The following is a 24163-nucleotide window of genomic DNA, read 5'->3' as shown; positions in this document are numbered from 1 at the left end:
CACAATATATATTTATATATCAATTTAAAATGCGAAATAAAATTAATTTAATAAACATATATACGTTATAAATATATGTGCTCACATCACGATATTTGTTCACGCTGATTAGCAATGTAGAGATAACAATTTAACATTAAGATGGCTTTTGATAAACTGTATGTTAATTTAGTTTAATTTGGTATATCCTATCATTTGTATGGCCGATGATTACATCCTTTATGTCGGTAATTTTTTTCTTAATTACTGAGCAAGGGCTACGAGGAAAAAAAGTTTAAAGGTATATTTGATATTGGTTTATATGAGAGTTTATTATATGATTTATGTAAATTATTTATATTAAAAAAAAACAGTAGTGTACTTTTTTGCACATTTCAAAGATACAGTAATTAGTTATCGTTAAATCTGAATTTATTCTTAATTTTGATATCAAGGAAAGGTTAAAGTAATATTTATTAAATTCTGTGTCCTTTAAACTTGTATTAAACATTTTATCTAAATAAATTTCACAATATTTAAAATAATCTAAATATGATTGGCTTATGATACAGTAATCAACGTATCAGACGACGAATACAAGAATATTCGGCAAAGTCACAGGAAATCATTAGCATTTAATATGAATTAGAATTAATTTTAAAACGAATTTCAATAACATCATACTATGTATATTGAATAAGTTGATTATTCCACAAAAAAAACTAAAACATGAATACAGAAATGTACAAATTGCAAAGTTTTCTTAGAAATCTAATGTAGAGTGGTCTAAGGTTTTTTTGGGGCTAAAACACTTGCTATCTATAAATTTAATTATCGAGCACAACTAATTTTATTTTTGTATAAATTCAATAGTGTATATAATATTTTTAAAATGCCTCCAAATGGTGCGGGTTCGAGTCCCACTATATTAAAATTTTATTTTATTATTTCAATTAATAGTATTTTATTTTAGTGAAATTTAGACTAGAAGAAAAGAATAAAAATAATACTAAAGTATTATAAAGTATACTATAAAGGTCAAGCAAGTCACAGGTATGCGGACCCCTGATGAGCGATCATGAAGGGACTATTGAAGAAGTGTGAAACATATCTCTCGAAAGATCATCTAAGTATTTATATGAGTTTTAATATGCTCGTATATTTTGACATTTTGTGGATTAAGTAAAGAGTCATAGTAACTAATTTTGTAGTGATATAGTGTCGAATTATTCCTTTTAACTTCGTATAGCTTGGAATGAAAATATTAGTATAAAATAAAGCAGTTTATTTTAAGCAATACATTAGCCTGTGATTTATCCTCGAAGATTCATTAGCCAGCAGTAATATACACATGTATCACGTGAAACTGATAAAACTTAAAGTACGCGTTAAGCACTTAGCTAAGACGCTGATCAAATTTATCAAATATCGACTCTATGTACATAATGTAGAGTTCATAATCGTATTATTCATAGATTATGTATTTCATTGTATTGAATAGCAAAATTCATTAATTCAGTGTACAAGTGACTGACAGAGCAATAAGTGACCACGTATCGACCCTAAGAGGCCCGTTGAGAGAAGATTAATAGAGCATACAGTTATTAAACTTTCAATGGAACAATTATCGAGTTTCATGTCTGTTATGTAAATGGACTAAATGTTTTTATATTTTTGTTTTGAGAAAAACTGTATAATAGTCCTTTGTGATGATATTTGAAATATAACTTAAATTTATCATATATCTTTTTATAAAAAATATACATATAATATATATACATATATATATATATAAGTAATTTTTCTCCATTTCCTTTATTTATTGTTTTAATTTAGTTTTTGTAATCTTATATAATATACTACTATCTATACTATTTATACTAACTCTACAAACTCTATATAGCTGTTTTATAGCAAAAATAGTATAATAATACGTTTTATTATAATGTATTTAATGTTAATTTAATTATATTTATAACAAGCATGTTCACCATAAATCTCTTTAACATGATAGATGATAAATTATTCTGCGTTTAGGCCTTTCATAATATTTAGCTTCACGTCAAAGTCATAAAATAGCTATTAAAAAACTTGTAAAACAAATCCTATTTACGATATTAAATGAGTTGTTTGACAAAACAGAATATGTTTTGTATATTTTTCTTATACTCATATTATTATGAAATAAAAAATATATCTATTTGTTTTAAATAATAATTAAGTATTTTTTACTCGTGTGTATTTTTTTAATTTAAAAAATACAAATATTTATAATATTTATTTTCCTAATACAGATCAAATGCACAATAATCGTAGTATACCAGCACAACCTTTGACTGTATATGTATTGATCGAGGATATGAATTCTTCCCAAGATAGATATAAAAAATATTTTCATTTCCTCGATCTAGCAACACGGCGTTGAATTCCACCACTGAACACAAAATATCTTGAAAATTGGGTAGTCCACGAAAAACAGAATCTTAACATTAGGTTCTCTCTACTTACCCTTCTATATGCAGGATAAAGCTTGAAATAAAAAAATCTTCTCTTATACATTTAACCAGCATCTTAACCAATATTGGCAATTGGCAAAAAGAAATCTATTAAATTCAGAAGCAGTATTTACATCGTAAATTTTTACTTTGTCCACACGTGATTGATATATCAATCAGTGTCTTGCCAATGTTTTCATCTAAATGGTCTTATTACAATACATTAGTGTTTAACTATTATTTAAGTTTTCCAAAGAAAAATCAACTATACGTTTAGAGCTTAAGGTTAAATTTAATTTGATTATAAATATGATATCTATGAACAAATCATAAACACATGTCGAAAATCATATTTTTTTGTCCCCTTTAGTTCTGACAATGCTGTGTTTAGTTATATAAATAATACACGTATATGTATTTACTAAATTTGTAAGTAAATACTAAAAATAACTGTTGTATAATAAGAATATAGTTGTATAATTAAATTTTCTTATAAAATTTTTTTATTACATATAATATATAACAGAGTATTTAAAAAAAATAATAACAAAACTTTGAAGTATGTAAATCAATTCTACCTACAATATGCTCTACGTCAAAATTCATTATACCCTTAGCTTGTAATTCAAGTCTATTAAATAATTGTAAACGATAACCTTTGATAGCTGAGGTATAACGAATCGATAATAATGTGTACATGACAGATATATAGCTTTAATTGTTAACCGCTTGTTACTGTCCCCATGAAACATTTTTAAATGTTTTATATTAATTACACAAAACGTCAAAAAAATGTATAATATATTAAAATTGATGATTATATTTTTTCAGATAAATATAGAATTCAATGATATATGTATCATTGGTAAAGGTTATACATATTTTAAGCTACCACGACCCAATAATATCACAATTACGCCATTAATTACTAGTAAAATTAACAATATTATTAATAAATTTCAACTGACGTCTATCCGCCATTTTGAAATTATTTTCCTTATGAAAAAATAGAATAAAAGCCTTAAAAACAATACGTGCACATATCTTGTCCAAAATATATCATTGCTTGTGGAGTGGCGCAACTTAACTCTGCACATTGTGCTTTTTACATCATATTTTCTATAAGAGCAGAAAATTTTAATAATTAAAATAATAACATATTAAAATTTATATTTAAACACACATAAATCTAATATTATTTTGCACACTTCTGTAGTAGAGAGTCCAATTAAAACTATTAAACACACCACAATAATATCTACAATTAGAGAAGAATGTAAAAAATAAACGTAAGTCATTAAAGTGGATAATCTATAAAAGCCAATCAGTCGATCGGTTACACTGTTCGTGTATTAGATACCTTAGAACAGAGATACAATTCAAATTCTTTATTTAATACTAAGGCTGTTATACAGTTTTACTTGTTTTGGTAGGTACTATTATAGAAAATATTATATTATATAAATATTTTCATATATAAGATTATTTTTTCATATTTCTTTATGTTCAAAGAAAAGTTGGCGTTTAAATGTACGTAAAAAAAACATAGTCGTATTGATAACCTCCTTTTCTTAGAGAAGTCGGTTAAAAATAAGATTTGGTAGAGTCAAAAATGTCGTATAGATTGTGTATATTTTTATATTTACCCATTTTTCCTTAATATTATAATATAATTTTCTTGTATAGCAATCTGGTATGCCACTTCTACAGGCATCTAAAATCTGAGGCCGGAAAAATTTAAGTATAGGAAAAAAAATCAATCGGCCATGTTACCGTTACACTGATTGCCGGGCAATTCGATTATTTAGAAACGTCTGACTGTTCCCATGAATGTATACGTACATAGTTTAAAATTACATACATATATATATAATACCGGAACGAAATATAATTTGTTTGTTGGTTCACACAAATTTTAGACGAATACCTTCACGTTATTATTTGATATAATAAGTGTTTTATCATTGTTCAATTAAAAAAAAATGTTAGTTTATTTCGAGAGAACTTTATGTTGAAACACTCCACTCTATGCCAAATTTTAGAAACATTCCCTGCAGATTATCGGAATTAAACATAGCTCTACATCTATTATGTAAGGCTTATTTAGATATAATAAGATATGACATTCTCTTATTTAGAAATTTAAAATCTCCAACTCTACTTTTAATAATTATCTCATATATTTACATTAATACGATAAAAATGTGAGTCACAATTTTCTAATGTCCACTTTCCTTTAAATAACAACTTCAATACAAGCAATAATGTTTAAATTAAAAAGAAAACTAATGTATTTTCTAAGAAATTATGTGTGTGTAGAAAGGATTTAAGCACCTTTAGTTATACCTTCATATGCACTTACGTAGTGTTATGGCGATTTTACTGCATATAGACAGATATTACGTAGGCTTCAAGTATTATAAGGCTACTAAATAATAATGAGAAAACAATTATATGGAGTTTTTATTTTGCTGGGACATGATAATCTCAGGAACAATGGTTTGATTAATAAAAGATGATTGTAAAAAAAGGGAAATTATAGAAAAAGATAGAAAAAAAAGTAAAAGGCTTATTATAGTACATCACGATAATTAAAGTAGGCAATGCATTTGAGATGAGAGTAATCTCGGGTAGTTAGGGTGTGTCATGTGTCATGTGTATAAAAAATTAGTCTATATTCCACCATTTTGCTAAAAAAATGTGATATAAATATGTGCATGTGTGTGTAAATTATACAAAAAAATACATTTTTATCACACACAGCTAATGTACAGTAATTTCGCCGTTTCAGAACATAATGATGACTAAATAGGAATAGTGTGAAAGATAATGTTAGACTTACTTTAACGCGAGTTTCGTATGGTGACAACAAATGAGCCCAATTACGGACTATCCTGGTACCTTCATTATTTACACGACATCCCATCACGCGATATCCGAATTAAAGTAAATACAAACCAAATTGTAGGGTAGAGTATAAAAATAATTTGTTATATTATTATAGTTGGTAATAAAGAGCTTGCCCCCGTCTTTCTGGAAACGTCAGGTCAGACGGCTATTAAAGGCTTTAACGAGTTGGGAGTTTAATATTACATTAAAATTAAGTTAATCTGATGCTATCCAGTGGTTACAATTTTATTTAAATAAAATATATGGTTATAACGTAAAAAATATAACCAACAAAAAATACACAAAGTAGAAATTTATTAAAGATATTGAGTAAATAATTTCAAATAAAAAAAATCGAGGTCCCATTGATATACCTATACATACTCGTATGTACTAGAAATGTATCATAATTATTTGTCACTAAGCATATAATTTCTCTCTATAAGTAAAACATAGAGAAAGAGACTTATTTGTATACCGAATCTCACGGGAATATAAAATAGAAAATATTTTTTAAAGAATGACTTATTTAATAATAAATAAAAAATATTTAAAACTTAGTAAATCGAGAATAGAAATAAAGAACAAAGATATTATCATCTGCCTGCATATTTAAGTTCGCAAGGGGCTCATTCACGCTAAACAAACTAATATACTAGATTCAAATTCAATTATTCTTATTTCACGGTTTTGTTAGTCTCCGCTCTACGGTTAATACCTTAACTGGTAATCCTCGTAATCGTGACATGAATACGCCGCTATTCCTTAGCTTTGAGTAACTTCGTCGTGACAAACTTACAGACGTTTGCGCTAAAAATTCTTATTTACGTGCAAGTGAGTTCTCAATTAAACCTTTAAAGAGACTTTTTAGTTTGTAAGCTATTTTCTAATCTATTTATGACAAAAAATTAGGCTTCACAGTGTATCCCGGACGTAGCAGAGTAGGCGGAGAGAACCTGGGAATCTAGTGTGTTAAAACACTGCGTTTCCATTAAGACACTTTCGTAGCCAGAACTAGGAAGTAAAAAATATTAAATATTTCATTTTCTCGAGTGAGAATCAAATTCACAACCTGTCGTGTTTACAGTGACATGCTTTTGGCTTTTGGAAATGCATTTAAATATTGTTTTAGGAACAAGTTCCTTACTCCTCGTGTTCCTTGTTTCACACATCTTGGTAGATAAAGAAAGAGACACATAACTTAAGTCTTTATTTCATAAAGTTAATATTGTAATAACAGAAATACAACATTTAAATAAAAAGCTTTAGGTTTGTAAAGTCAAAAAAAGATTTTTTTGACTCTATATACCTAAAGCTAATTATTTATCAAGACACAATAGCGACTCAATATAAGAATTATTGCATATTATAATGTTTTTTATCATTATACCTCAATTATATTGCTGCGAAAAGATTCATAAGTATTTTAAACAAAGCTTACAAAAAGTTCTAGCTAATTTAAAACAGACAATGAAACTAGATACGCACTCATATAGTAAAACCATTTTTAATCTACTTTTTTAACCATTTTTTCTTTATTTATAATTTAACTTAAGTAACATTATAAGACTATTTCGGCGATAATTGCTCTACCTATATTAAAGGAGAAAATTCTTTATACACTAAAGTTAAATGTATTTAGAGCTATTTAATTTACCTTAATTTTGCCTTTTAAGATTTATATATATAGATAGCTAGTCAATTATTCTAGCTAAATAAATAAAATTTCAAAATAATAAAACATTATAAATTAAATAATACACATAAATCAAAAATGTAGCGTCTGTAAATAAGCCATCTATGCCATTCGTCATTACAGTTTTTTGGTTCGTCATTATCCATCCGGATCCCAGTTTCGGTAATGATATGAAGGCAAATTATATAGCAGCGAGTTTCGAGAGCTATTAACATAGCTATGTATTTTTGAAACGTTAGATTGTGTTCAACGAAATTGGGTATACGTGATTCAGACGCTTTTTTGTCATTTTACTCAATTTTTTTATATATATATATTTTATGTAATGATAACCTAGAGGATAACCTTTTTTATAATGGTAAAATTTACCTTAAAATCATTTTTGTTATTACAATTCCAAAAGTTTTATTATTCAATTTAAATAAATACACATAAAAAAACACACATATTATACAAATGCTTCGTACACTTTTGTTTCTTAAACGAAATGTATTCAAAAGAATGTACATTTTTTTGTTTCAATCTCATCTATTATGGCCACACATCAGATGTTCATCATTCAAAGCTTTATAGCGTGACTGTAAAAAGTGGTGCTTCTCATCTCTACAAGATGTATTATTTGAAAACTATTTAGATGATCTTGCTCAGATATGCATATTTCCATATTTACACATAGTTATTTGCATGTAAATAAGGTAGAAATAATGAGCTAATGCGAAGGATATATATCATTTAGGATGAAAACTATGCACTATGCATGCATAAAAATTAAAACAGCACGGATTTTGAACTTACTAATATAATATGAGTCATACGAGTAGATTATAAAAATATAAAGTAAGCGTGTCATGTAAAGTGTACATGACTCGTATATACCAAAAGAATTAATTCATTTTTCTATATATATCTAAAGATATATATTAAAAATAATTCAGTATTTACATAATAATATTTTGTCAAGTCTGCATAGTGGACTATATATTTAAAAAAATATTTACAACATACAATTTCAACACAGTAAGTATAATTTGAAAACGGAGAAACACCAAAAAATTAAATATGAGGTAAAAAAATTATAAAAATATACTTAAAATGCAATCAAAAATACAAAATTACTTTGTTACGTCATCGCTGGTGATTCAAATTATTTATTATTACAATATGAGCCCTAAAGCAAATAAATAAGGTTAATTTCCAAATGACCACCAGATCTGGTCTTCCATTGGTAACAGCCAGTAACTTTTTCTCGAGCCTTTTTATAATCCTGGAGTTAATGGTTGGTTCAGTAATTTTGTCTGCGGAGGAAGAGCAGGGTAATTACAGGTCAGTCCGTGTCATTGTCGGTGCTCCTCTTCTAACTCTACTCAAATTGAATAAAAAGAACGCATCCGTGGAAATGATGATACCGGGGCTTAGGTATCTTGTAAAATTATAGGTTTACTCATTCTGGATTTGCTTATAAAATATAATATAAGAATAGATGTCTAATCTTTGTTTAATCTTTGACTACATTTTTTAAATTTTTAAAAAAGAAAAGATTAATTTGTAAAATCTTTGGTATTTTTTTAATATGTCAAAAAGTTAAATAAAACAATCTACTATTATTATGAATGAAATAGATATCTTATTCGAGATAGTCAGAATATTTAAAGATTATGTACTTTAAAAACACAAAGGAAGTCGATGACAAATGAAATATTTATCCTATCCTATACCTTATAAAACAAAGTCGCTTTTCGTGTCTGTCTGAACTTTCTAACTCTTCTTCTTCTAAACCACCCAACGGATTTAAATGCGGTTTTCACCATTAGGTCGAGTATTTCTCAGGGAAGGTTTATATATAGTTTATTATTTGTACATTCTTATGTAAATTAACATAAATACGATAAATGTGTATAAAGTCCTACCCGTTGAGACACTTTCGCGCATGCGCTGCTTTAATGGTAAGTACTACATGAAAATAATGACTGGAGTATTATTCCTCTTAATAAGATCTACAAAAAAGTCCGCGATGGCATATTCGTATCTTTTAAGAATAACGTGTAGTGATCATATTTCTGTCTAAAAATAATAATTTCAATATATTTTTTATTGTGAGCGATATTTTTCCATAATGGTATTAATCCTTATCCTTTAAAATACTTTATTAAATTTCTACGTTAAACGAAGGTAAAATTTGCTTTTTACACTATTTCGAAATTGCGAATAGTTTTAGAGAAAAACGCATTTAATTGTTGACACATCACGCCGTTGACTCATCAGCTGTGCCGACTCAAGTTTCACTTATCCACTGAGAGTAATCTCAGCATATAAATAAGTATATTAGTTACGTTGGCCATTTAATGTAGACCAAAACTGTCTTTTACTGTTTTTCATTTTAATAAGTACTTTAGAAGTTGTTACAATATCAAAAAATCCTTGCTGCGAACGGCTCGCCACTCGCCATGTGTCCGCCGCGCCCGCCTGGCTTACAAGCATCGGTGGTTCAGTGGTAGAATGCTCGCCTGCCACGCGGGCGGCCCGGGTTCGATTCTCGGCCGATGCATTCTATTTAATTTTCCTCACAGGCAGCCACGTAGTGCTTGCTTTTCATCAGGGACAGAATACCCTCTTCAGCATTAACCACAAGCTCGAAAAAAAAAACCCGCCTGTCTCTATAGCAACGAAGATTTAGATGCGTTTGCACGTATTGGATAATTGGAGTTGAATGTATTATTTCAGCGCGATATATTTGGTTTCATATTTTTTGTAGTAGTTATTAGTAGGTAGGTTTTTGTTTACAATTTCTTCCGTTTAAAAATAGTTATTTAACTATCTAAAATAGTCATTTAAATATATTTTAATAAGTACTTGAAAAGATTAGTAGCACAGATTTAAAATTACGGTACCTACTAAAAAATCCTTGCTGTGTAAAACAATTGGAAAATCCTTATTGAAACTACGAAAATGCGGGTTGCATTAGGGTTTAATTAATTTTCACATAATCTTAAGTGCTTTGCAAACATACATTATATGAATAATCCAGTAGTTAAAGCGGGCGAAGCCGCAAGGGGGTCGCTAGTTTATTATATAATTTAATTAATTATGTAAAATTTAAAGGATCCTATGGAGATAAATCTATACTTATACTTTTTATTATAATGCTAAAGCTGATCTTATATGTAAAATTAATTTAGTTTTGAATAGTCCATTTATCCCTGAAGGTTATATGCTATTTTACAACACGTTAATCGTTTTGATGTAACTCATTTATAAATTCCCATCGGACTGAGGCGAGGCTGTAAGTAATAGCTAGTATAGGTCATCATCATCATCAGCCTGTCCTCGTCCACTGCTGGACATAGGCCTCTCCAATGTCCATCTCCACGCCATAGGCCTCTCCAATGTCCATCTCCATGCCACTGAGCTCGATCTTCAAGTACAGGTAGATACAGTGATTTTTTATAAATAAAATATTTTCAAAATAATTATGTTAATTACATTCTACCATTAATATAAAACTATTTATAGCATGCTACAATTTTCAAAGCACGCTGCCTTTTATAAGGCTTTTACGATTCTTTTAATTAAATAGAGTCGAGAATTGAATAACCGTACAAAATTAAAGTTGTTCATAAAAATAATTGTTAATAGAGAATGATCATATAGACTACGATGAAATAAACTTTATAACACAGTCTTATTAAAAAATACTATTTTATATATAATATTTGTAATTATTATAGTAAAAGTAATAGTTCTCTTGTTATTTAGATTAATATTGTAAAATATTATTACGGCATATTAGGTTATTTAATTGCTTAAAAAATAAAATATTCGTGTTCGCATTAGACGTACTGATTGTCGGTTCGAATTTCTTTTAAAGAAGTGAAATTGATATAAGACGAAATGATAATTAACTTCCGGCTGGCAACCGACAAACCCCAGATTTGCTCCATGCTTTTAGAAATGTCAAACCTGTCAATAAAAGAAATAAATTACTATATACCTTCATGTTTGTTGTTGTTTAAAGAATTTTATATGATTTAATTACATTATCCAATTTCTAGAAATTCATGGGTTCACCGTGTGAGTACCTATTATATCACATTGCAGGGTCACTCTTAGCTTTTCAGCTAAGAGCAGTTCCTGGGGCTTGCAACCCAAGAGTAGACGGAGGTTCAACCAGTAAGAAGATCTTTTTCTATAACTACCGACACTTTTAAGTATCTCAATAAAAACAAAAGTAAATATTTTTTTATACTTTTTTGGAAGAATACAGTAAAAAATAACGAAGTTTCTAGTTTTTCAAAACTCTTTATGACTCTGTAATTTCTTTTAAATTAAAACAGCCCATCTTGTTGTAATCTTGATGTATTTAAATTAACAGTTGATTTTTTATGACAACTTTTATATTCATTTTTAATAAGTAAGTATATATGGTAGATTTTATTATCACTGCACTATAATAATTCTATATTAATTTTAATGTACACTGTGTGTTTTCTATTCCTTTTTTTGTTTTTATTGTTAGCAGTACACACATAGCCAGTGTATGCAGGGGCAACCTGGGAACATGGTATTAAGACACCCTTTCCCATTAAGACACTCCATTCCCATTAAGACACTTCCGTTCCCCATTTTTCGCCAAGTTCTGGAGGCATTGAGTGATTAGTGCTCAACTGACATGTTCGGAACGTAATGAACTAAGAATAGAACAGAACAGAACTTAGAAAGTTTAAATTTGGCATGTACGAGGTAGATAGGTTTGGGAGTGAGAAGGAGTACAGAGCCTAAAACTCCTACGTGAACAGGAAAAAACGGAATTTTCTATATCACTTTATTCTATTTTTGGAGGCGACGATTAAGATATTATATTATGTATAAAAATAAAATATAATTTTATACAATAAGAATAAGAATTGGGTGACAATTATATACACTCTATAGTCATCTCGTAATTCAATATTACATACAAAACAACTATAAGAAGTGGTAATTAGTGAGAATACTACAAAATTACTCCGAATGCCGATAATAGCTCGTGTTATAAACTCCAGACTGTTATTATATGGCTATATTAAAAAGTCCTAATCATTACGATCATAAAAGGGTACTCTAAAGTAAATGTAGCGAAATTTCAAGGTAAATTCAATTTTATTTTGTATAAAATAGAGTTCTAAATAAGAACTAAAGTTTCGTCTGGACGAGCAGTTCAATTTTACAACTTAAATCTGTTGTTTATCCTATATTAAAAGTAGTTTAAAATTTATTACGCTCTGTATATACTTTGGTATAATAAACGTGAAGTTAATATTTGCGGGGTAGTTTTAATTATTTTGTTTCTTATATGTATCATACATTATGTATGCTACGTATGACATATGTAGCCATTGTAGCGCAGCGGCACAGTGTGTGGCAGTAAATGCTAGTTTTCTAAGTTCCATTCCCAATCGGGGGAATAGATTCCGCCGATAATAAATAATTAAATAATATTTAACACTTGTCCTCTCTCAAGCCTCACGATAAACATAAAGAATCACTCCGTACACAATTTACAATATTAAAACTGAGAAAATACAAAATACTTTCATTATCGATCCACGACGACCCCCGCCTTGTAATATAACACTTGTGTATATTCAATTTACTTCTAAAATCCTTATAAGCGAAGGAAATTCGCGCATTCGCTGTCGTATTTAACAAAATTACTATCTAATAAAGCACGTTAACACGTATGGGAGCGTTCGTGATGCGAGCCACTAGCTTTAATTGTCACAAAATGGGCAACATGCCTAATATGGGCGGTCTAAGGGACCTAGAGTCACGCGGCTAAGAGAAATATGGTGTCGATTTAATGTATCAGCATGTTTTTGAACACTTTAAATCTTATATCGGATTAAATATCATATTAAGTCTGTTTATATACCTACTTAATGCACTTTTCTTATAATATTATTTTATATTCTAATTGTACGGCGGTGCGTGACAGTTGTGTGTTCGATTCCCATTAGTGGTATTTTCATTTCTTTGCTTAGAAAAAATAAAACATGGCGTAGATTTCGAGCTGTAAATATAGTAAGAAGTGCCTTGACACTAGCTTTTCTCTGTCTACCGCTACGTACAGAGCGTTAAGCGGGATTAAACAACTATTTTCTATAAAAAACTTTATTTTAATTATTTTTTACGGCTTAATTTAATACAAAATTATATACGAAACAAACTGTGTAAGATAACAATTAAGACATATTTTTATTAAAAGTTGTTCCATTAATAAAATAATACATTTAATGCACTCAAAATACGAAAAGATTAGCATTATTATAACGATTTAAAAGGACATCGTTATTAACAATCATCTTAACATTAAATCTTTACAATTCTGATATGCACTAAAATAACATCAGTCCATTAACTCAAATCAATTAATAATTTAATTGCTTCTTTAAACAAATCCTCCAATTAAAATTACAGGATGACTCAAAAGTCTAATCTGTATTTAGTACCTAGAATAAGTTAACTACCATTCCTCTCTTACTCTGATAATAACAAATGTTTAAAATAGTCATAGAGTCAATTTAGTAGGAATATATTGTATATCTTACATAAATATAGAAAGTACTAAAAATATACATATTTGTGAACGCCGGAGACAAAAAAATATGAATTAAATTTAACTTTAATAATTTTTTTTGCTAACTTATTCATATATTATTATATGCAAAAAAACATTGTTAAAAATTTTCTATTCACCCTTAATTTGAGAGATTCTCAACTTCCTGCCTACTTTACAGACATTATATATATATATATATATATATATATATATATATATATATATATATATATATATATATATATATATATATATACATACATATATGGACGTTACGTGATAGCTCATTTTTCTCAAAAATGGACTTACACCACTTTCAAAATAAACGGTCCATATATTTAGTGGATCGAGTCGATTCAAGTCGACTATAAGTGACCCGCCGCTAACTAACCGTACGTACGTCGTACAATGGCTATACCAATATGGTAAGTAATTGGGAATTCAGGAGAATGCAAAGCGTTTATACCGAACCACTAATACGACAAGAACAGTGCACACCCTATATAGTCCTACTGTAGATCTAAATATAAAATTATAGTGCAGATCTACTTTGTTTATAATATGGACATTCTTGAGTTTATGTTCAGGAAGGATGGTGAAATGGTTGCAAAGTAGGCTTTTGTGATTTGAAATTGAAATATTGTATATAAGAAATTAATATTAAATTAAGAAATTAATTAAATAATTTCACGCTGTATACCGCATATAGTTGGGTAGGCAGAGGGAACCTAGTGTTAAGACACTCCGTTCTCCACTTTCCTCCAAATTGTGGAGGCACTGCGTATTGAATGGCGCTTTGCCTCAACACCAGAGCGAAGAAATGGAATATTTACTATGGTATTATTTTATTAAGTAATACGGACTATGTATGATGTACCGTGTGCCTAAACACTATACTGTCGTCTACTCTGCTATAATTTATGAAAGTATCCTATACAGAAAGATTTAATCTAACTACCATTAAAACAATATAAGCTGAAGAGTTTGTTAGAATCAGTGCGCTAATCTCAGGAACTACTGGTTCGATTTGAAACATAATTGTTGTGATGAATATTCCATTTATCAAAGAAGACTATACGCTATATTACATTACGGTAATTGTTTCGATTCATATGTTTAATATCTACGTAATGTACAAACATATCGTAGACATCTCCTTTATACTTCTATTGGACCACGCGAGCGAAGTCACGGGTTAAAGATAGTATTTTATTGAACTCTACACTTCAACTCGATCTGGCAAATAAAAATCGATATTACACTTTTCTATAATCCCAAACAAGCAAATTAGTTTTATGAAAATATTTCAAGTTGCAACATTACACCGAGCCAAGGTGTTTTACGATTACAATTTTCACGTGAAATTTGAAGCCGCGACCATCGCCTCTAAAGTCTATACCACAAGAGTTACAAAGAACGCAGCATTTCATATCATTGTACGTGCTCTTAGAGGGTATTGTTGACATTTTTTTCATATTATTTTTCTATTGTAAGAAATTGTGTTTATTATTTATTAGGGGAGCCGCGGGTGCCCGCCCCCCTTCTTTTTATTTGCTACGGTAATTACTTTGTACTGCTTTTACTATGCACAGTGTTTAATTTGTTATATTTTCTACTTTTATTGTGGGATTGAATTTTTTATTGTTCATAATAAAGTAGGTAGCTACGACTATGGCTGTTTTAATATAACAGTCGTAGCGCAGTGGAGTAACATATATGACGAGGTGTATATGACGAGGTTTAGGTTCGATCTCCACTTAGATGAATATTTAAATTATTTTCAAATTCTTCGCTCTTGTAGAGTCTTTTAATTCGGAATATTGACAATTTTGCGTAACGTGGAGAATGGAGTGACTTAACACTAGGTTCTATCATCTACTATGCGAGAAAAAGATGCTACTTATTTATATTAAAATAACGGTAAAAATACTCTACGATACGTATTCTAGAACTCTATGCTAATTATATCGTAATAATATAGCCATAATTGATTTATATTAACATAAAAGTATATATAAATCTCGTAATTTAAATAAATTAAAATATGTTCTTAAAATAACCTCAAGTATACACATATATGAAGAAAACACTGTGACACAGTAGAGCGATAAAAAGAAAACTGCATAGCACGACTCCTGCGAAGAAAAAAGTACTGAGATGCAAAGTACAAATTAAATTAGCTGCATTTTAAGATCATTGTATTTATTTAAGAGAGTTTCATGATTAATTAGTTTTGTTAGGTTTTTTTACTATTTGTCATGATGGTTGTGGGTTTGTACCTACTTTAAGAATTAATTATTTTCACAGAAAAAATACGGTGTTGGGTTCCGCCATATAATATGCAGCGAATGAGGTATCACCTACGCTACTATACAGCGAGAAGACGAAAACAAGTTAGTTGTTTTTTTTTTTTATTTTAAAAATGAAGTCAAATGGGAAAATATCATGCAACTGAACGATCGATTTCGATAGAGTATATTTATGCAAAAATCTTTAAAAGGTAGCGTTCAATTACATCTTTAAATTTAACGCTAAAGCAAAGAACTTTTATATTAGCACTTGCATACATTAGTTACAGTTAGCTCTGAGGTATTATCCAATTATATGGCAAAGTTAAATCTTTGAAACTATAATTTGATTTTTTTACCTTCTTAATTGCAAAACACCAGTATCCATTACGGAAATGAGATGGCATATTCGTAAATACTTATCTTAAGAGCAGTACATCAATGAGTTGAAACACTATTTCTTTTATACACATATACGAGTATTTTGTATGAGGTAGGTAGAAGTGAATAGAAAAAAAAACAAAATTTGTTATATATAGTTCCATCAGTCCACCAAACCCTATATACTATTTAAAATATCGAAATATTACCCGAGTATGAAGCGAATTCACAATCCTTATATGTACAGAAATTATAATTTATATTTTTTAATAATAATATTCATTTTTTTATATTTTAAAAGTAGAAAGTTAATTTAAAATATTTTTTTTTTCTCAGTAATCTGTCACTTTCTCTTTCCGCTTATTATAAGACAATGTGTGTGAAAACTCTCATTTTCTCGTTTTCATTTAAATTGTACTTGAATTTTGTATTGTTTTTAATTCACATTGTATATCGCATATTGCAGGATAGCAGATACCTAGTATCAAGAAACTCTGTTACCCCATTTTCGAGACATTATGTTTTGAGAGTTGGAAAGCAACGAGCGAGAAAAAATAAAATTTTTAAATATAAATATATGCATATATAAATTTATTTACAGTCAGATAGTGTCTCGCTTGTCAATTCAGTCGTAAAGCGGAGAACACAGTGTTTTGACACTACATCTTTTGTGAAACTAAAATTATTTTATTTATATTTAAATATAACAATGGCTTTATTAATTCGGCACTAATTGCGGAACAAAAGTGTCTTAATGGATAACGGAGTGTTTTAACACTAAAGTGTTAAACACTAGGTTCCCAGGTTCCCTCTGCCTATCTTGCTAAGTGTACAGTGTGAAGCTAAAGAAAACCTGTATAAACTTTACTTTAATATAATATAACTGTTTATTCAGTCAACTTTTTTCGTATTTACCTTGAAATTTTTCTTTTTCTGCATAGTATATGTCAATCATTGCAATAAATATAGATAATTTATTAATGAATGTAAACATCAACTCTTGGTCAAAGCCCAAGATTGGCATCTGTAGGACAAGTTTTTATTTATTACTATTATATGGACATTAGTGTTAAAGAAGTCATTATTTTAAAAAAATAATAAAATAATGATCCATAGTGAATAATGTAAATGCATTTGTTCGTATTTTTTTTTTAAAATAATGTATTTTTTAGTCCTATTTATTATACGGATACTTTAATTTATTAATACATGATATGTTTACGATACTATTAAATAGTTTAATATAGTAATTAGTATTGTAGGCAGAGGGAATGTAGTGTAAAGACACTCATTTCTCCATTTCCTATCTAATTGATCGATTGATTGACCGCCTAATTATTTAAATATTTATGTATATATGTAAATAATCAAATTTTGAAAACGTTTACTTTAGGTTTATGTCTAATAATGACACTAATAAAAGTGGAAAGCTAATTTAAACATAATTTCTCCATTAGAAAACTGATTATAGTCTAAGAGACTGATCCCGTTTACATCCGCTCTTGATCTCCACACAAATATAGCTTTAGTTAATTGTTATGTCTTAACTGTATTTACTTAGAAATGCTTATTCGATGTATAAATTAGTCAAATGACTATTGAAATTTTATAAATTTAATATATTTATTTAACATAAATGGTCAGTATTTTCACATACATTAATTGAGCTGAAATTAAATTTAAACGGGTTTTTTTTTATTAAAATTTAATTGTGTGGTTGAAAATAGGAAATACAAAATATTTCCTATTTATTATTATAAATATACTTTTAGCGTATCATTTAATTAACTAATTATTATAAATATTATAATTTTTAACTGTCATTGTGTTGATATTAAACGTCTTTAATATCAACTACTGAACGTCTTCACGTTTATTAGGCCCATATAAGTAGAGTAATGAAAATTAAGTGGTTTGCTAAGTACCATAGTGTGTGCCATTGTTTTTGTCACTATTAATACAGAATTTAATATTAAGAATTTTTAATTAAATATACTTGCAACTGGCCCCTATACCCAAAATATTATAACCTAATTATAATCAGGTTCACGCTTTATCTTACACCGCAGAGTTCTGGAGGCATTGCATGTTGAACTACCAGAACGAAGAAATAAAAATATAAAATTTTCAATTTTCCCGATTGGGGATCGAACCCACAACCAATCGCGTTTCAATTCACACGCTTGTGCCCTGCGCCACGAGTGGCCTCCATAAAATATTGTTATTTTATTTCATGAAATTCTAGAATAAAATAAAACCAAATAATCTTCAACAATAATAACAAAGAAGACTTAAAATTTAGTAAAACACTACACAAACATTGTTATTCTACAAAGAAATCAAAGTTTTTCGTAACAAAAGAACAAACAAACAGTCAAAAGGCTCGTTCTAAGCAGTGACATTTAGCGCAATCGGCTAAACTATCTGCATACATTAAAGTTAATAAAGCTTACAAGATACCTCGGTTTTCATTAACGAATCTGATATAGTACCGAGAATGCCCTTTTGTTTTTGTTAGATTTTTTATACTAATTAGTGTAATGAGGTGTTCGGGGGTTCCTTTTAAACTTTATTTTAACTAAAGTTATTCTATTTGACAAGTTGTCTTAATTTATAAGTATTTTTTAATTTTTTCAAAAATAGAAAATGTGAAAAGTATAATTTTAAATGATTTTTAATAAAAAAAAATCTACATAAAAATAAAGTGATCGCAGTGAAAAGGTATGTTCAGTAGCGCGGAGTTAATTGCCGTAAAATGCGGAGTTAAGTGCCACCACCCAAGTTGGTTGAAAGTTGATAATCTTTCATTGAGGCTGCATTTAAAATAATTGAATAAAACATTTAACTTTTTTACAAATGTTACATTAATACAGATTATACATTTAGTTTAAGCAGTACGTTTTAATACATTTAACATTTATTTATTTATAACTCCAGTCAATTACGTCAATTTAAAGAAAAAAAAATATACAAACTCGATATAAACAATAAGTAATTCAATATTGGTAGTGTATATCGATAATTGGAACGGTATTCGTCCACTCCCATGTATTTGTTCTGTGGAATTTTTTAACCGCATATTTGGTTGTATCATAATTTCTTCCTTCGAGTTCTACCGTTGTTCGCTTATTTTTTTTTTCATCTCAAGCCTTTTTCGATTATTCCGCAGATAATTCCATACAGTATCCTTAGTAAATATTTTATAATGTGTTCGAGGATTTTTTTTTATCTGTGAATTTAGCGCGCGGATCCATTTATTCAGCCTTAACTGGACGTGTTTCTTGTTCGTTGTGAATAAAGTTATTTGCATATTTAAGTTTATGTTTACATATGTACAAGAAATAAATACAAAATATAAGATCGTTGAGAATTTTAATAAGGACGAGTTTTATAAGAAAAGTAAATATTTTTAAATATATAATATATAAATAAAGAATTTAGTAAATCTTTTTAGATTCTTCTCTATATTTTTAAATCCATTCTATAGTAAGCTTGCAAAGAATTTCTTTAACAAACAACGTATTTAAATTATAATATTAATCGACAAGTATTTACATTGAGGGAGTGAATAGCATAATTTAGGCTGAATATTGGCGCGGGCCATCAGATAAAGGTATTATCCGTACCGAATATCCAAGTACAAGTGAGTTGAAAATGTTAAATATATATATTTATTTATTATTAAAACAACATATTCATAATCGAAATGTATAAAAGTTGTAAAAGTCATGATTGTGGGTTCGATTTCCGTTCTGGAAAAATAAATATTTTCATTTCCTCGCTCTAGCAAAAAAAAGAGATTGTTTTAAGCACGAAAATATCTCAATAAAATATAATTAACATGACGTTTATGGTGTACATCGTTAAATTGCTTTACAATGATTTAAAAAATTATATCTAATACATTTTACAATATAAAGAAATATGCACAAAATAATAATACTTATTATTTTTTTCATTATTTTAAAAGAAAAAATGTTTAGCTAAATAAATTTAAATAAAAAATAACTTAAATAACTTAAATTAACTCTTATCCACGCCAGTGTACATGAATTTCTCAGTAACAGTCAGGTTATCGGGGTCCATTTTGAAATGCTCTGGCGAATTATGGGAATATTTTAATTCGGCCTCAGTTATCAGTTGGTCGGTTGCTGCTTGCGCCCATTTGTTTTAGTTTGCGCTTGTGAAATTATATAACTATCTATATATTATAGTATACATGTTAAATGGAAAATTAATTATTAAAAATTTAAAATTAAAAAAATTAAATAAATAAAGGCAGCCAAATATTGAAATATTAATTTTTAAGAATCGTACCGACAACCATCATTAAATCAGGCATCACCATAACTCATTATATTGTATAATTCAAATTTAATAGTATTTTCTGACATTGTTAGCAAAAATCAGCAATAAAATGTTCTCAGCGTTATTAAAACGTGGGCGTGAACATGAATGGGGATGAACAAAGTAAATTTATGAAGAACGGGTTGCCAGTTAAAATTGTAACAGTCGATGTATAACGAGAGTCGCTAATTTTTCAACGATTCATTTTACGATCGATAATAAACATGTTTGATTAAGAAAAGTTAAAAAACTTAGTGTATATAAAAGTAGTGTAGCAAAAAAGAAGGCGGAAGGAGAGGAGAATGAAGTGAATCGTCACTACTTGAGAAGTTTTAATTCAGCGGAAAGGTTCCCCTAGCCTAACCCGGCTGTGTGCGGAATAAAGCGTGAAGCTGATAAAAAATAAATTACTTTGAAATTACAATTTTCGAGTATTTTATTAAATATACAAACAATAATGTCAAATAATTTAAGTAAAGGTTATCTATAGTAACATTATAATATTAAAGAGTTTGTTTAGTTGAACGCTATAAGCACATATTATATTAAGTTACGTTAATCGTTCGTGGGTTCGATTCTTATTAGAAAGAATATAATTTTTAAATGTCTTGAAAATGACGTAGAATGTGGGGAGCATACTAGGATTCCATTGCCTGCAATATATGAGATATAGCGTGGAAATGAAAAAAAAATTCTATACTAACAAGTGCATCATTGGTATTCGTGGATTTTCCCTTCGTTATTTATAATATAATCCTTAAGGTGGTCTTATAAAATATTGATCAAGATCTGGTGATGGAAGTCTTCCACCAAACAGAAATCATGATTAAATTATTCTATTGACGATACGTGGTTTATTTTAAATTCAGATTTTGGGGTTCCGCAGCTCATATTTTTTACCTTAACTTAATTTTTTTTTTTTGTATAATTCACATTCCCTCTGAATGTGAGTTATGTAATGGCATTATTTCATTCCCACTCTAACTTACCCCACTTTAACTATCTTATTTCCCCGCTCTGGTATACATAGCGTAGCATTGAGTTATCTAGTCATCATGATATGTCTCAAAAATTAAGGGGAACAGAGGACGATTCCTCTGTTGCTCTTAACACTAAGTATCCACTATATTTCGTCTTGTTACCATAGCAAGTAAACTCAAATAACTCACTCCCCCAACCTGGCATCGAACCCAACACACCACACGAATAAATAAAAACTTCAGAACCAATTCACAAAAAACAAGCTCACACTACGACATATCCACCAAAGAAACGCATCCATTTCGCAGGCAGTACCTACCGAACTCGCTCATCACTCAACGTCTTGCTTGACAGTGCTGCCGATACCAACCAACGCGACGCCATTGTATCGAAAACGTCCCCGCATTTTGAGAATTAAATACGAAAACCGGTGAGCAACTGTCGCCTTTGCTTACTTTAAAAAACAGATTGCATTGTCAAAACCATTGTTTGACCCGTTCCAGAATATACTTTAAGACTTGAATGCTAAAGTTTAAATTAGAAAAGCAGATGAACATAAGTTTTAAAGTCATTTCCACATTAGCATCACTCTTTTGGAACGCGTACGGTGAATTTCGTCTGTTTCGGAACTTATTTATCCTTTTACGTATACAGTGTCTAAAACAGGTCCGCTAAACTACCAAATAGCTCGCTGATGTGCTTTAATATATATTTATTTCTATATCAACGCCTCGTATATTTGGGGTAGGTTGAACATTGTAAAATCAAATCATAACGAAACCGGGTAACGACGTGGGGATAACCCACTCAGGGGTATCCATTTTTTTTTCATTTCCTAGCTATGATAACAAGATTAATTGCGGCGTTGAGTCCTGCAACGCAATCAATGTCTCGAAAATTGAGCAAAACGCGGGAAACGGAAGATCTTGAAACCAGGGTTCCTGCTAAATACGGGATAGAGATTGAAGTTATTTCTTTTTACTATAAACGGAATTTTTAAGCATAAAAATGAAAACCACGTCATTCTCGTTAAACACTACAAAATACAAATAACGGACTCGACTAAGATAATTCGAACTAAAAGGACTTTCCGCGTTAATGATGCAAGCAGCGAAGTTCACGTTCAAACAAATAAGTCAAAACAATGTCTCTCTTCAATTAACCCTGGGAAGATAAATCACGACGAACGGTAGCGGGTTCGAACCCGGATACTCTTGGGTCAGAGATACAATCGGTACATACCCTTTAAGTTAATTGACGCCATTTTGTATTGCAATACGATCGTACAATTGTTTAAGTAAGATTCTTAGTTGGCTTTTGTTGGTTAAAATAATTTGCGTATTTACGTCGTCCTTTTTTTCTCTGTCCATTTTTCGCAATGTACTTTTGGGTTGTTATTTTGTATGGCAACCCGCTTTTCTTAAATCGAATTTTATTATAACTACGAGTATGTAACTTTATAACAAAATCTAAACAATTAAATTTGGTCTACTGGTAATTGTTTTCTCATGAAACTTGGGAGGTACGTTTACTACTTGCACGTAGCTTAGGTGACGATATAATAATATGTATATCCTCAAAATAGTCTGATGATGGAGCCAGAACCTGAATAGTGGAACTTTTCAGGAGTTACTAATTACCATCTTGAATTTAGGCCTGCAAATTAAAGAATTGTGGAATATAAAGACATCTTTTCCTTTGTTTCTACAATATCAATTTAAAGAAAACTTTTAAAAATATGTAATATTAACCTATTAATATTGTCATCCACAAAAAACCTTTTTAACAGTTAATATTATAAAAAAAAACGAGTTATGATACAAAATTGGGTACTGGCGCAAATTTTATGCAAAAAAACGATTTAGACTATAATTTAGGTAGAAAATTTTAATTTATAATTAAACGTTCCAGACACAACACACTAGAACTAGAATTTTATGTTTATAGTGTATTAAAAAATTATAAATATTTGCTAAATACTCATAATGAATATTAATGAATACACTAGACAGTGGACTAAATTGAAGAATTTACTTACTTCGAACTTACTTACTTCTATTTAAAAAAAATCTATTAAGTATTCCTCCATTTATATATTATATACATTTGTATATGTAATATTCTTTTTTTTTTTATATAGCATACCAGGGTAGAAGCAGGGGGAACCTTGAATCTGGAATCATTTTAAGGCTCACACTAACACACTATATATAAAATGTACATACAAAATATAATTCGCTCTAAACAACTAATCCAAAACAAATGACTTCCCAGTAAGTTCATTACGAAATAATTCGAACTCCGTACCACGTTTATTATAACTATAAAACTTAACTATTTATAACTACATGTATGTACGTACGTACACATATATCTAGTAAACTCACCTTCAAAGATGGTTCACCGAAGCCGGCTCTCGTAATTTAGGAGCGTTACAAATCGTTTTAGTATTCCAAAATAATAATTAAGATCATGTGAAGGTAATCTTTATTGCATTAAAATTATCTAGCGA

The 24163-nt window shown here is 29.1% G+C and overlaps 1 protein-coding gene across 1 annotated transcript in view; it reads right to left on the bottom strand.

Annotated features, from left to right (window-relative positions):
* Window positions 1-24163, bottom strand: part of ds (dachsous cadherin-related 1) — a 220075-nt gene that overhangs the window by 103025 nt on the left and 92887 nt on the right. The gene's annotated exons all lie outside the window — the stretch shown is intronic.

The sequence above is a fragment of the Heliconius melpomene genome, chromosome 19 (genome assembly GCF_056956725.1).
Source record: "Heliconius melpomene rosina isolate 202511_hmr_F chromosome 19, ASM5695672v1, whole genome shotgun sequence".
Lineage (NCBI taxonomy): Eukaryota > Metazoa > Arthropoda > Insecta > Lepidoptera > Nymphalidae > Heliconius > Heliconius melpomene.
The sequence above is the reverse complement of the archived record's forward strand: the minus strand, read 5'-3'. Positions and strand labels throughout refer to the sequence as shown.